We start from the raw sequence: 13,945 nt of genomic DNA, 5'->3' as shown, positions 1-13,945 counted from the left end.
ACAGAAAAATGAGGATGAATGGAGAACATGAAAGAACAAATATGGGTCAAGGCATGGAGAATGGGATGAATAGAGCATTTGAACAAAATCCAGCTCCAAATTTACAGAATTCTAATCCTACTCTTGGTATGTCGGTAAATATGCACATAATCAAAATTTTACCTCTAATGGGGGACAATGTATTGACTATAACCATCCTCTTTTTTTGAATCCCACAGATGTGAGTGGAGTTAGTATAATTTCTTTCAATTGAATGGTATTGAAAATTATTCTCTGTGGAATCGTTTAATGAAAATTGCTCTATTGGGTAGGAACAAAATGGAGATGGTAGATGGATCATGTAAAAAGGAAAGGTCCAAGGAAGAATTATGGTACCAATGAAAAAGGGTGAATGTTATTATTCTTTCTTGGCTAATGAATTCGGTCTCTAAATCTTTATTAAGGATATTACTTTTGCTTCAAGAGCTTATAAAGTATCGGAGGACTTCATGAAAACTTTTATAGGATTGATGGGTCCAGAACCTTCAATTTTCACAGGGATATTGCAACTTTGTAGCAGGGTACAAATATAATTTTTAGTTACTTCACTAGATTAAAAGCCTTGTGGAATGAATTTGAAACTTTTGCGCCTTCTCCAACTTATGATTGTGAGAAGTCAAAAGGATTAGTTGTGAAGTTCTTTCAAAGATAAAATTTGTTTTAATTCTTGATGGAACTCAATGAGTCTTACTTGCAGGCAATAAGTCAAATCTTGCTCATGAATTCCCTTCCTTCTCTTAATCAGGCACATCGTATGATAATAGAGGATGGGGGCAGAAGATTGTGGTTACTAGTTCCAATAGCATGGGTATGAATTCAATGGATTTTACCAGTGGTATGAATTACCATTAGAATAACGATCTGTTTAAGCCCTAAGGTTCTTAGAATAAAATTTTGATTTGGGAATCAAATAACGATTCATTTTAGCTGAATTTTGATGTGTAAATTTGTATTAGGGTGAACATAATATGAAAAAAAAATCAGATTCAAATTCAGGGGCTTGGAATTGCTTTTTGATCAATTTTTCACTCAAAAAAATATAACAATATAAATATCATTGAATTTGCATTCTTATGGATGTTATGTATTTGAACAGATTTTGATCATTCGAAAGCATTACAAAAGAAAAAGTTTGTAATTTGATATTTAGAACTCCGATTTAAGGCAAATAGAGATTTCTTACTTCTTTGAAGTGTTAGTTTTTTTGTAATAAATAAATTTAAGGATAATGGATAAAAAGACTATCTTGTATAAATGAGATAAAGAGCATTTATACCGGTATCAGTGTCATGATATGAGAAATTTACATGAAATTAATTATCGATTGATAGTATCTCATGGGTTGTGATATGATTGAATTATTGAGACTTGTGAATTAAGTGAGCTTGATTGTGACTAAATGGCCCTTGGTTGTAGGTTCTATTGATAAACTCATTCATACCACTCTTATTGTTGCATGATAAATATTGATTGATATTTTCATTGTATTATTGTTATTTTCGAGGATCTTTCGGAAACAGTCGTCCTACCTTGGTTGGAGTAAGGTTTGCGTACATTTTACCCTCTCTAGATCACACGTTGTGGGATTTCACTGGGTTGTTATTTTTGTTGTATTATTGTTATGCTGATAAAAAATGATTCTGATAAGTGACATCATGCAAAGCCAATGAGAAATGGTTTTGGTGAGTGGTATTATGTCGATGAAAAATGAGTTCGTCGAGTGGTATTGTGCTAATGAAAATGGTTTCGGTGGGTGTTATTATATCAATGGAAATGATTTCGACAGGTATATGGACCACACGAGTCCCCCTGAGTCTCTGGCCATTTTTTTGGCCAGTGTATTATATTGCATTGCATTGCATATTGATTTGGTATTGAGTGGTTGAGATGGTTGTGGTACTGATTTGACTTGATACATATGAGACATGTTGTGATCTTATCAGTGGTATAACTGATAGTTTTGAAAAAGTACATGTTTTAATTGTTATGTTGAGGTGATTTATTTTATGAAATAATCATACTTATGGAGAAAGAATTTATAGAATATAGCTTCTAGGAAGGGTTAATAATCAAAGCTTGTTAAGTACATGTATTTTTCGTATGCACACTATATTTGTTGCACCTTTTTATGTGCAGGGACTGAACCATGTACTAGCGGTACTTGACATACTGCTATGATTGAGTTTTATGACTGTTAAAATTCAGGTTGAGCTGCTCTCTCTTTAGCCGTATTGAATTATAAAGTCGCCTTTTATTTTTTATCTTTTTCTTTTTAGATAACTATTTTAGTTTTTCAGACTTGTTGTATTCGTAGATGCTCTTGTACTAGTGTCACCATGTTCTTAGGATAGTTTGATTTTAATTTATTTATTCCACTTTTATAAGAGTTAATTGTTGGTATATAAATTCTGCATTAGTTTAATTGTTAGTTGGTTAATAAAGGAACATGGTTCGTCTATTGGTTAGTAGGTACCCTTATGGCCTAATGAGATTTTGACCGTGATAGTACTATGTATGCAATAGATCATAATTCAGACCATCACATCAAGCTTTGTCTCATAAGCAATGGTTTAACTATTTATCGGAGGCATTTAACTCCAAATGAACTTAAATATTAATCAAATTTATCAAAATGAGTTGTCTTGATTACATCATCTAAAAATTGTGCTCTTAACTCAATTATTTTGCATAAGTAATTTTGCAAATGTCAAACTACAGGTTGATAATAAATGCACGTGTGATCATCTCATAAATACATCTATTTCACATACCACATGATAAAATGAGCCCATATTCACCTTTTATACTTTTCAGAATTTAAAAATTTAATTCCAACACTAGTTGATCAAATCAACTTATAATGAGAACAAGCAACATAAAAAATTCTTGAAGAATCTTCTAGTTCTTTAATATATATTGAATACTTAATATGCAAATTAATAAAATTATTTGTACTAATAAATTCCAAATTTATTATGACATGTGCAAATTTATTACTTTAGAAGTAATTTACAGATTTATTTCTTCATGAATGGAACACATGAAGTAATAAGAAGAATAATATAGTAGGAAGAAGAGAGAGTACTTATTTCTTTTAAAGGATTAATTTATGAAGCAATCCCCTTTATTTATATGGAAAAACTTAGTTCGTCCCTAATTAGGATTTTTAAATTTCTCCAAAAAAATAATAATAGTCATTTACTATAACAAAATAAATATATTTATAACAATAAACACAATAAAACTATTTTACCAAATTTATTTCATTAAATTTAATACGAAAAAGGATAAAAAATGTTCTTGTGCTATGTGAAATGATAAAAAAGGTCATTCGTTTTACTTTAATCCATTTATATCCTTATCGTTAGTAAAATGGACCAAAATGTCCTTAAGTGAAATGGAAGCAAACAGAAAATATTTAAACACTAAATAGTTTTAATTTGTCTACCCCATTTTCTTTATCTAAATCCAACCCCATTTTTCTCCCAAGATTTATTTCCTCCTTCAAAACCCTAGCTCCCTCTTCTAAATTTCTCAAATATGCTTAATGGTAATTTTTTATTCTATTTCTGATAATTTCAACATTATTAAAGATGGGATCAGATGAATAGTTAGTCACCAAAGCCACCACACTCCAACTCTTAAATGATATATTCGCCTTTAAAATCATATTTTTTCTTGTTACTTTTCTTTACACAACTCTTCTTTACACCATAACATTCCCTAATTTCTTACAAACAACTCTCATTTACTCTCTAAAATAGTGAATTATCAAATATTTACATCATCTTCATCCCATGAGTTTTCATTAATGAATAACAATACCACTTAGTAGTTGATTTCTTCTTTGTTAGGATGTTGGAAACAAGTGTTATTATTGTTGATTAGTTGCCTCAAAGTGGTGGGAATCAAATTCTGGTGATAAAATTCGAGAACTGTGAATTTTTCCATTATATTTATGTTAGCTTTTAAGAACACAAATTGCACTTTAAGGGGTCGTTTGGTTGGGAGTAAGAGCCCATTTGGATGGGCTTATAAATTGGTCAAATCAACTTATAAGCCCTTTTTAGCTTTTATGTGGTGTTTACCTAATGCTAACTTTAAGTCATAAAGTTCTTAAAGTTAGCCAAAAATGAAAAGTTAGGATTTCTAACTTTTTCTTTCTAAGTGCTTAAAGCCATTTTCTTTGACCATGGAAATTATTTTTATATCCCTTATATTTTAACTAAATTTCCAAACTACCCTTTTTTATTCTTTTAACCCTAAAATTCACATCATTTTCTTCATTTCTTTCGCTGAAGTCCACCAAGAACAGAGACGCCAATAGCTATGGCAATTCCGACAGCGGAGACGAGCTTGATGCTCCCACAACTACCATTGTTGAAGTTGTTGACATATTGTGAAATCTGATTTTGCTTTGATTTCTAACAATTTTCTCTTTTGTCGATCTTGAGATTTCTTCAGTTTGGGTGAGAGAGAGAAGGGGATTTGTAACGACCCATTAGGTCGTTTTGAGAACTAGAACTTTTTATTTTATAAAAGACTCATTCCGTAAACTTTTAATGGGTATTTGGACTAATTGATAACTAAGGTTATTTAATTGAGGGGTAACTTTAGATATTTAATTTAATTGGTGGGCTAAATTTATAATTTATTTAATACCTTATACCACTTGACCATATATATTAAAAATAGGTTAGTGAATTTGTCACTTTTAGTTCATATTATTTTTTTTTATAAAAGAAAACAAAAGGGTAACCTCCGAAAAGGAGTTCCCAGATACGGCATAACTAAAGCGGCGTCGAAAGAACGAACAGGTACCAAACTTCTTTTCAACTGAACAATGCATTACTTATTGGGAAATCATGTCATCATTAGTGTTTGGATGAATTTAAAGAAAATTTGAATTGAAATTCCAAGTGTCGCAATATGAGTACAATTTGTTGTGACAATTTTGTTGGTTAATTGTTAAGTAATGATGCCAACGATTGAGGCTAATAAATAATAATTGGACCAGGATTGTTTGGAAGTAATATAGAGAATTATAGGGCGAATGAATGGAGTTGGTGTTGTTCCAGGGAACTGATGTACTATTTTGTATTTCGGCTTTGATAAGTCTTTTTAATTTTTTTTTACAGATTATCACATTATGGTTCATATTTTAATATATTAAGATATGTAATTAAATAATAGATATATTATATTATGTAAATACTATTAGAGTAATATTATTTGAAGGAATTGAAACTTAACCCTTGCTTAAAATTTAGGATTATGAGACCCGAGATATTAGTTGTTATCAAATTTAGAAGTTTGATTATAGATTTGGATGAGTGAGTTTTGGGTCTAGACTAGACATATAGTAATATGGGTGTTGATAGACTCGTTTACTTACGAATTTTATATACTTGATAGATTGGAAATGCGAGACATCGAAGAAAGGAAAATCACTAGTGAATTAACTTGCTTTACTTCGGTTCTTCGGTTGAGGTAGGTTATGGTTTTATTCTATATCATAGATAGACTCTTAATAGTGATTGATAGTCATTGAGTAATGCGTGAATTTTACCATGCATTTAATTGTTGCGGTTTGGATGGTTGGTATGTTATTGTGATTTGTCTAAAATCCCAAGACCGTGAAATCCATAATCTTGAACTTGCCCTATCAAAAATGGTGCCTTGAATAAAGAAGGCTTGATGAAATATTATTAATGAAGTGGAATGTAATCATGAAAAATGATAAATTAATTATATTTGGATCGGGTGTCACATTCCGACACGGTAAATTTGGATCGGGTGTCACGTTCATATTTGAATCGGATGTCATATTTCGACACGATATATTTGGATTGAGTGTCACGCTCTGACATGGTAATATTAAAGGAAAACAAATTAAAATGACTTAATACTACCCAATCTTCAATAACTCATTTTCCAAAAGAGTGTGATGTGGAGGCTTGAGTCCTCATGTGTGATCTTGATATTGTTGACTAGTTATGTAATTGTTCATTGGTTGCCACCTGTTAAGTGTTGTTGTTGATTTCCCGCTATTACTTTATGCATATTGATTTTTATTTTAAGTCGGCCGATGATACCTATTCAGTACATGTTGTCCTGTACTAACCCCTACTTATATGTTTTCTTGTTTTATTTTGTGGAGTGCAACGAGTGTTCCACCGACTTCGACTCGACCTTAGCTCTAGTCAATCTCCAGTTCATAAGATTTCAGGGTGAGCTATACTTCTAGCTCGTGATGGATTCTCTCGGTTATGGCATGGTGTCCTTAGTTTTTGGACACATTTTGTTATTTATTTATTCTAGTGTTTGACATTTTCAGACTTAGTTTTAGAATTTAGATGTCCTTAATGTGATGACTTTCAAATTTTGGGGAACATTATGTAATAGATTTTAGTGGCTTTTGTTATTTCTTACTTTAATAAGGTTTAAGCTTCTGTATTATTATCGTGTTTTATAAGTTGACTCACTAAGGTAAGTTGGGGTTGTATCCTTGGTTCTCCCACCTAGGAGGTTAAGTGTGGGTGTCACTCATGACCCATTTTGGGTCGTGACAGATTTGAAGAGAAGAAGGAGATCAACGTCTGAAATTCTCCCACCAATAAGATCCCTCTGCTTCTTTCTCTTTCACTCCACAATCTCTCCATTGTAGATCTCAGAAATTCCCTTTTGAGGTAAGTTAAATCTCTGTATATCTTCATATTTGAGCTTTTTGTTCCCCTTTTTTTTGTTGCATGGTATGAAAAGAATCATTTTAGACAATTTTGGTTAGAACCATAATTTTTCTTTAAAGGATTGTTCATTTGGTTGTTTAATTACTGCTTCTGTTAGTGGTACTTCATAGTTTCATATTTGAGCTTGTCGTTCCATTTGTTTTGGTTGAATGGTATGAAAAGAATTAATTTTAGTCATTTTTGGTTTTATTAGGTTGTTTATTTTCTGCTTCTGTTAGTGGTACTTCATAGTTTTGAAGGTCGATATACAACATGCTCTCTCAACTAATATTCCAGTTTTAAGCTTTTCAATATATGTGCAAAATTAAATTAAGGCATATAGTTTAAAACAGAGGGTTAAAGAACCATTTTTCCATAAATATGTGCAGATATCAATTAGAAAAGTGTATTTTTTAAATCTTTTGATTGCACCAACAAAAACCTCCACCTCTGCCAAAAGAAATAAATAAATAATTATTTGAAGTATAAAATATTTGATCTACAAAGGACCAGGTTCAAGAAAGATGAGTTTTTTGAGTTTTGAGAAACAAATGGCTCTTCAGAACAAATAGCTTTATAGTTTCTTGTTTGTGGGTTAATCGAATCAATCTTTTTATGATTTAGTGTCTTTTTTTTTGTTCAACAAATATATCTGTGGGAGATATCTATCTGTTTGTTGATGTGTGTGAAGCTATCATGGGGTTACAGTTACACACTTGCTCTTCTTGTGTTGTTAATAGCTTCAAGCATGTTTTGTTTTGGTTGTTTACTGAATGTCTGATATGGTGAAAGTTTGTCTTTTTTTTTAATGATTTTATTTTCTTTTGTTTATTGTAAGTTTATCTGAAATACAGATCAGTTTCTTTTCTTTCACTAGTGGCTTTAGTTTGCTTGAGTTGTTGTATATGAATAATTTATAAAGGATTCTTGTTTGAAATCGTTCTCAGTATTGTTTTTCCTTTTTTCACTTGAGGTGTGAGTGTGAATACATAATTTTGTACGTTTGGGACAAATCTCATTTCTCATATTGTTTGTATTTGGTTTAGTTGAGAATAGAATGATGTAGTAGTTGTAATCTTTATTGTTCTTATTAGTGAATGATTTCATATGGGATTCTCTTCAACAGAATAGTTCTAATGAGTCGAACTACTGAGTATGAAGACATACTTTTTTTTTGTTTGGGTAAAATATTATTTCTCATGTTTGTTTGTATTTCTCTACGTTTTCACTTTAATTTTGAGTATAGGATATTATAGTAGATAAACTTGTGTCTTTGTTGTTGTTATTGGTGAATGATTTCATCCGGCATCCTCTTTTGAGACCAACGTCTGGATCCACTTCTTCTTTTGATGTTGCAGAGTTCATAAACGTTTATTTCTCCTTTTTTCAGATTGTTACATTCAATTATGCCAAAAACTAGTAAAGCACGAAGTAATGCTAGGTGGAATGATAATGCCAATATTAAATTTATATATCTATGTAAAAATGAGATTAGACAAGGATGTAGACCACACACTCATTTAATTAGGGATGGATGAAATAATGTTGTCGAAGGATTCAATAGAGCCACGGAAAAAACTATGATAAAAAACAAATGAAAAATCATTGGGATAACATGAAAAAAAATTGGATTCTTTTTAAGAAGTTGATGAGAGGGGAGACAGCTTTAGGATGGGATGCCACAAAAAATAAAATTATAGCAGATGATGATTGGTGGGAGCGAAAAATTAAGGTACATCTCTTACATTTTTCTATATGTCTTTCTTTTTTCTTTCATTGTTAAATTGCTTGGTTAGTTTAAACTAGTTTTTGATTATTTTGTTACAGGAGGATGATTGATACAATAAGTTCAGAAAAATAGATCTTTCACTTATATGGTATCGCTATGATGCGTTGTTTTCTGATATTGTTGCTACTGGAGAAAGAGCACGTGCAGCGAATCAAGAACAAATGTCTGACATCGAAGTAGATCTTGATGAAGAAGGAACAAATAAGATTGGTGGCTATAACAAAGAACACTTTATCAATCCTAGTGATGAAGGGAATGATGAAAGTGATGATATACAGAATGTGGATTCTATTATATTTCCTAAGCCATCACTTAAAAGACGAGGTTCAATTGATGATACTGGCACTGGCAATCAAGTCAAAAAAATAAGGCAAAATCTGGTGTGGTATCATTGAGAGAGGATATACACTCTTTAGTGGAGTTTATGTTTAGTAAAAGCACTGCTATATCCCCTTTGATAGATGATCCCGTCATCGATAAGTGTAAAAATATGTTGGCAAATTTTTCTGATATTCCTCCTGGGAGTGGAAAGTACAACTATGTTTCTGTTTCTTAAGATGGAAACTGATGAAGCTCGAAAATCTTGGTTGGAGTATAACTATCAGTTACACCTTGAGAAAATGGGATGATTGCATTGCTATGGTTTAATGTTCAAACATTATAGTTGTGCGTGTAAACTTTATGTATTGTTAATGTTGTGTTGACATTGTGGTTGTATGCTTAGACCTTATCGTTATTGTTGTATTGTTGTGATTGTTTTTCTTTGATGGAATAGTAATTTGAGATTTACAATGTGATTTTTCGAAGATAGAAATGAGTGCACTGAAACGATGGAGTTTCTAAAAAATCTTGAAATTGGGTTGTTGGAAAAACTTTCATTCTTTACTAATTTGAGGCATTTCCATTTTCAGTTAAATGGAGAGTTGGGATATTAGCAATGTGGCATCTCCTCATTTAAGTGATTTTAGATGATGAAGATCAAGAATTAGAAGAGATTCCGAGAGAGCAGAAGGATTGGATGGCTTTATGTCATATAACAGGTAAATACATTTTGATGTATTGTGAAAGATATATATGCAAAGAACCTTGTCGTACATCAATGCACTCTAGAAATGAGTTTATCCAAGAGATATTATGAGAAAATGCGACTCGTGTTATGAAAATTTCCGACTGAAGAAGGCGGTATTCATTGATCTATCCAATGACCTAACTGATAAATATGGGCTTAAACCCACTCGTGGAATGTCTATACATAAGATGTTAGGCATATTCTTGATGACTTGTGCACATGGAGTTGGAAATCGAATGATATAAGATATCTTTCAACATTCTGGAGAGACAATTCATAAACACTTTCATAGTGTTTTAAAGGCCGCTTGCAAGCTTGCAAGAGATATCATTCAACCACATCCAAATTATAATGACGGTTGCGATGCTCACAAGCCATTTAAACAAAGATATCTCTCTTTCTTTAAAGTAAGTGTCACGCCCCGGGAGGGTACCCTAGATGTAACCGGCACTCAGAAACCATTTCTGGCTCCCAAGCGAACCACATAGCCTGATCACACATCCGTTCATTCATTCATTCAGCGGAAAGTTTAAAAATAAGGAATAATTTAGCGGGCAACTCAAATCACCCACTCAACTCGAAGAATAAAGGTCATGGGCCAACAGATCAACTAAAATATTTGTCATTAAAATAGTTCGACAAAAATAATTCAAGAAAAGAAAATACTCGATCGACCCATCACTATCTAGTCTATGAAGCCTCTATCACTACAATTTATTTGGTGCCAATGACATGTTCATGGCTACCTCTAACCAAAATGAAAAGGGCTAACTCAATGCAAGATTTCATAAGCGGCATCCTCCGAAAGTAGGGGAGGACTCACCAATACGCTGAGTGCGAATAGATCCCCAATGATACTCCTATTGACGATCTCTTAAACCTGTCTCTGCATCATGAAACGATGCAGGTCCAAATGGACGTCAGTACATGGAATGTACGAGTATGTAATATGGAAAAATAAAACATATCTCGAGGAAGAATAACATCGGTCCACATATCTCATATCAGAAAGATAAGAGAGACTCAAATAAGACATCGTAAATCCAAAGTAAGGATACAGTTTAGACAGAGACCCATCGTATACCATACAATCCAATCCAATTATGTATAATACAGTTTAATCAAATCATTTACACTTCGATTATATACACTTAACTCAACAATCAACTCAATAATCAAATCCAATCTAGTCACATACCATTCTATTCAATCCAATCACAATTCATCTAATCCAATCCGACCATATACAATCGACTCAATATTCAACTCAACAATCAGCTCAAAGGACTCAACTCAGTAAATATGCAAATTAAATTATGCAATGTTTTACAATTCAACTCAAAGGACTCAACTCAATAAATATGTAACAACTCACTCAAGTGTCCTAAGTCTAATAAGAAATAGTTTAGACAGGACTAACTCATAAGCAACTCAACTCAACTGACTCGGAGCACTATCAAGACCTAAATGGGAGTTTCTCTTATCCGACAACCATCACCTATGAGCCAGTGATAGTACAACAATCAGACATTGTTGCCACGTCCGTCCATACCTTGCCAGGGCATGAACGCCTCCCTAATCATGGATACCATCGATTAGTCAAGTCATATCATTTCAGGAAAATAAAATGGGAAACATCCGACTTTAATGGTTCGATCCCATGGGAAGCATCCGACTTTAACGATTCCATCTCTACCTACATTGGCGGCGTAGTTTCTGGGGTTCAAGTATGGACTATACTCTCACCCGCTTCGGTGCTCGATACTCCTCCCATGACTCTATGCTCATAAAACTCCATCCAATCATCTCAAACAAGCCCTCACGGCTAGTTTTATTTAGCATATTGCCAACTCATCAACTCTATTCTCATTTCAACTCAATCAAGTCATGATGGCAAATCTCATTGGACTCTTTTCAAATCTCAACTCAAATCCGGCCTTATTGGACCTTCTTTCAAATCGACTCATCTCAAATCATCAAACTCTTCTCTTTAAAATTTATACAATCTCAACTCAATGAATGCATAAAATATTATGTACATAAAAATATAATTTCCACTCCTCAACTCAAACTCAAAATAGATACTTTAATGTAAAAATATTCAACTCATTTAAAGGCTCCTCATACTCAACTCATACTTAAACTCCTTTCTAAATCAAATATGAGACTAATAATTCCTTAGACTCCAAATAGCGTGTAAATGGTTTGTGCAAAAAGGTTCACAAATAATTTATTTAAAGCTCCTCCTCAAAAGATAATTTATTTTCAAAATATTCCTAAGACTCCAATCTACTCAAATTGTGCACATCACATACCACAAAATCACCTTAGACTCCAATCCACTTCATCACACAACATCCTCATCGACATCACCTCTTCATTCACATCGTCACCAAACATCATCATCAAATATCATTATTCACATCATCATCAAACATTATTATCACATCATCATCAAATATCATTATTCACATCATCATCAAACATCTACTCTAAAATCCTTATTTTAGTTTTATGTTCATTTTATAGAAGCAAAAGGACATTGTTAACTATCTAATTCATTTTTTTCATTCCAGTCAATACATATATACACAAAACCATCCACCTCAACTCAAGACAAATTATGACCAAAGAAATCTCATCTTGGGTTCATGTGAATGAAACATGAATCCATACTCTCAATAAAATTCAACTCAAGAATATCGTCAACATCTATATACAAAGATACATTTATAATCAATAATATGAAAAATACCTATTTAGTAACTCAAGTCATTAAAAACATCAATCAACCAATTGTGTCTAAAAACATCCTATAGTTTTAGGAAAACTTTCAAGAAAACCTTCTTAGAAGGTTCAACTCTTTCACAACTCCTATTCAACCCATTTATGGGCATATGGAAGAACTCAATCCATATTTTAGGTTAGCCTTACATACCTTGTTTGAAGACTTGAAGAAAACCTTGATGTTGGGTCTTCAATGGAGGACTCAAATCTTGAACCTGTTGGACTCTTTTGTTGGAAATGGAGAAGAAGAAGAAGAGAAAGAGGAACTCCTAGGGTTTTTCTAGAGAGAGAGTGGGGGCTGAAAAATGATCCTAAAATGGTCTATGGTGATACATATATAATTTGGGACAATTCCCAAATTGCCCCTTTTTAAAAGTTCTGAAAAATAGGCAAAAATGCACCTGGCGCGATAGTGGCGCATCGCGCCCTTGCAGCGCCAGGCTGATTACGCCTAAAAACCTGCATACCTCGTAGTGGCACGCCGCGCCAAGGACAAAACTACTGAGGCACATTCTTGGCGCGATAGTGGCGCGTCGCGCCCTTACGGCGCCAAGGCCAATATTTTCTGGGTTCTGGAAATTGGCTTGAAAAACCCTGCACACCCTTTAGTGGCGCGCCGCGCCAGATCCCAAACTACTGAGGCATGTTTCTGGCGCGATAGTGGCGCATCGCGCCACTGCAGCGCCAAACCCAGTTTTCCCAGCAATTGCAACCCAGGCCTGAAAATCTCTACTGTGCTAGTTTGTAGCAAAATGACCATAACTTTTGATTCCGAACTCCAAAATTTGCATTCTTGGTGGCGTTGGAAAGAATACTCGATGACCTTTGATTTAATAGATCGTGGGCCACCCAGATCATCATCTATCAAAAGATAGGGTCGTTTGAAGTTGACCCTTAAACTAACTCGTCCGAAAACTTAATCGATTGGAGTTCTTTGGACTCGACTTGGTGTTAGAGATCCCTTATGACCCCTAAACACATCTAACACACTTCAAATACTTAGGAATTAATCCTAACTCATGTGTAGAATTATAAGTCCTCCGGTCTGAGTCTACCCACACATGAAGAAATGTTTAAGTGTTTGCGAAAAAATTTCCGAGGTGTCACATTATCTCCCCCTTGGGATCATTCGTCCTCTAATGATGAGTAAACCAATGGTGGACTCGAGGCACGAATAAAAATTGAAACTCAATCAAATCAACCAATCGAGCAATTTAGACAATTGGCTATTCAAACTCAGGAATAGACAAATCATTTCAACTCAGGAATAGGGATATCACCTTCATCATTCTCATCATTTAGCACGAATAGAACATCGAAACTCCATCAACCGAATCATTCCAACCTCTAGATCGTCAATCGTCGAACTCCAACTCATGAGCGACATTCCTAATCCTCTTCACAATTTCATAAGGTCAATATATCGGTGTCCAAACTTCCCCTCCTTTCCAAGCCTCATAACACCCTTCATGAACCTCCAATCTTTCCCCCAAATGAAATCGTTAGCCTACCACCATCACTCTCACAGTGATA

The 13,945-nt window shown here is 33.5% G+C and overlaps 1 pseudogene; it reads left to right on the top strand.

The window, feature by feature from the left end:
- Positions 1-8,322: 8,322 nt before the first annotated feature.
- On the top strand, positions 8,323-9,195 carry LOC129896594 (uncharacterized; annotated as a pseudogene).
- Positions 9,196-13,945: the final 4,750 nt, after the last annotated feature.

Source organism: Solanum dulcamara, chromosome 7 (assembly GCF_947179165.1).
Source record: "Solanum dulcamara chromosome 7, daSolDulc1.2, whole genome shotgun sequence".
Classification (NCBI taxonomy): domain Eukaryota; kingdom Viridiplantae; phylum Streptophyta; class Magnoliopsida; order Solanales; family Solanaceae; genus Solanum; species Solanum dulcamara.
This window is presented reverse-complemented; position numbering and strand designations above follow the sequence as displayed.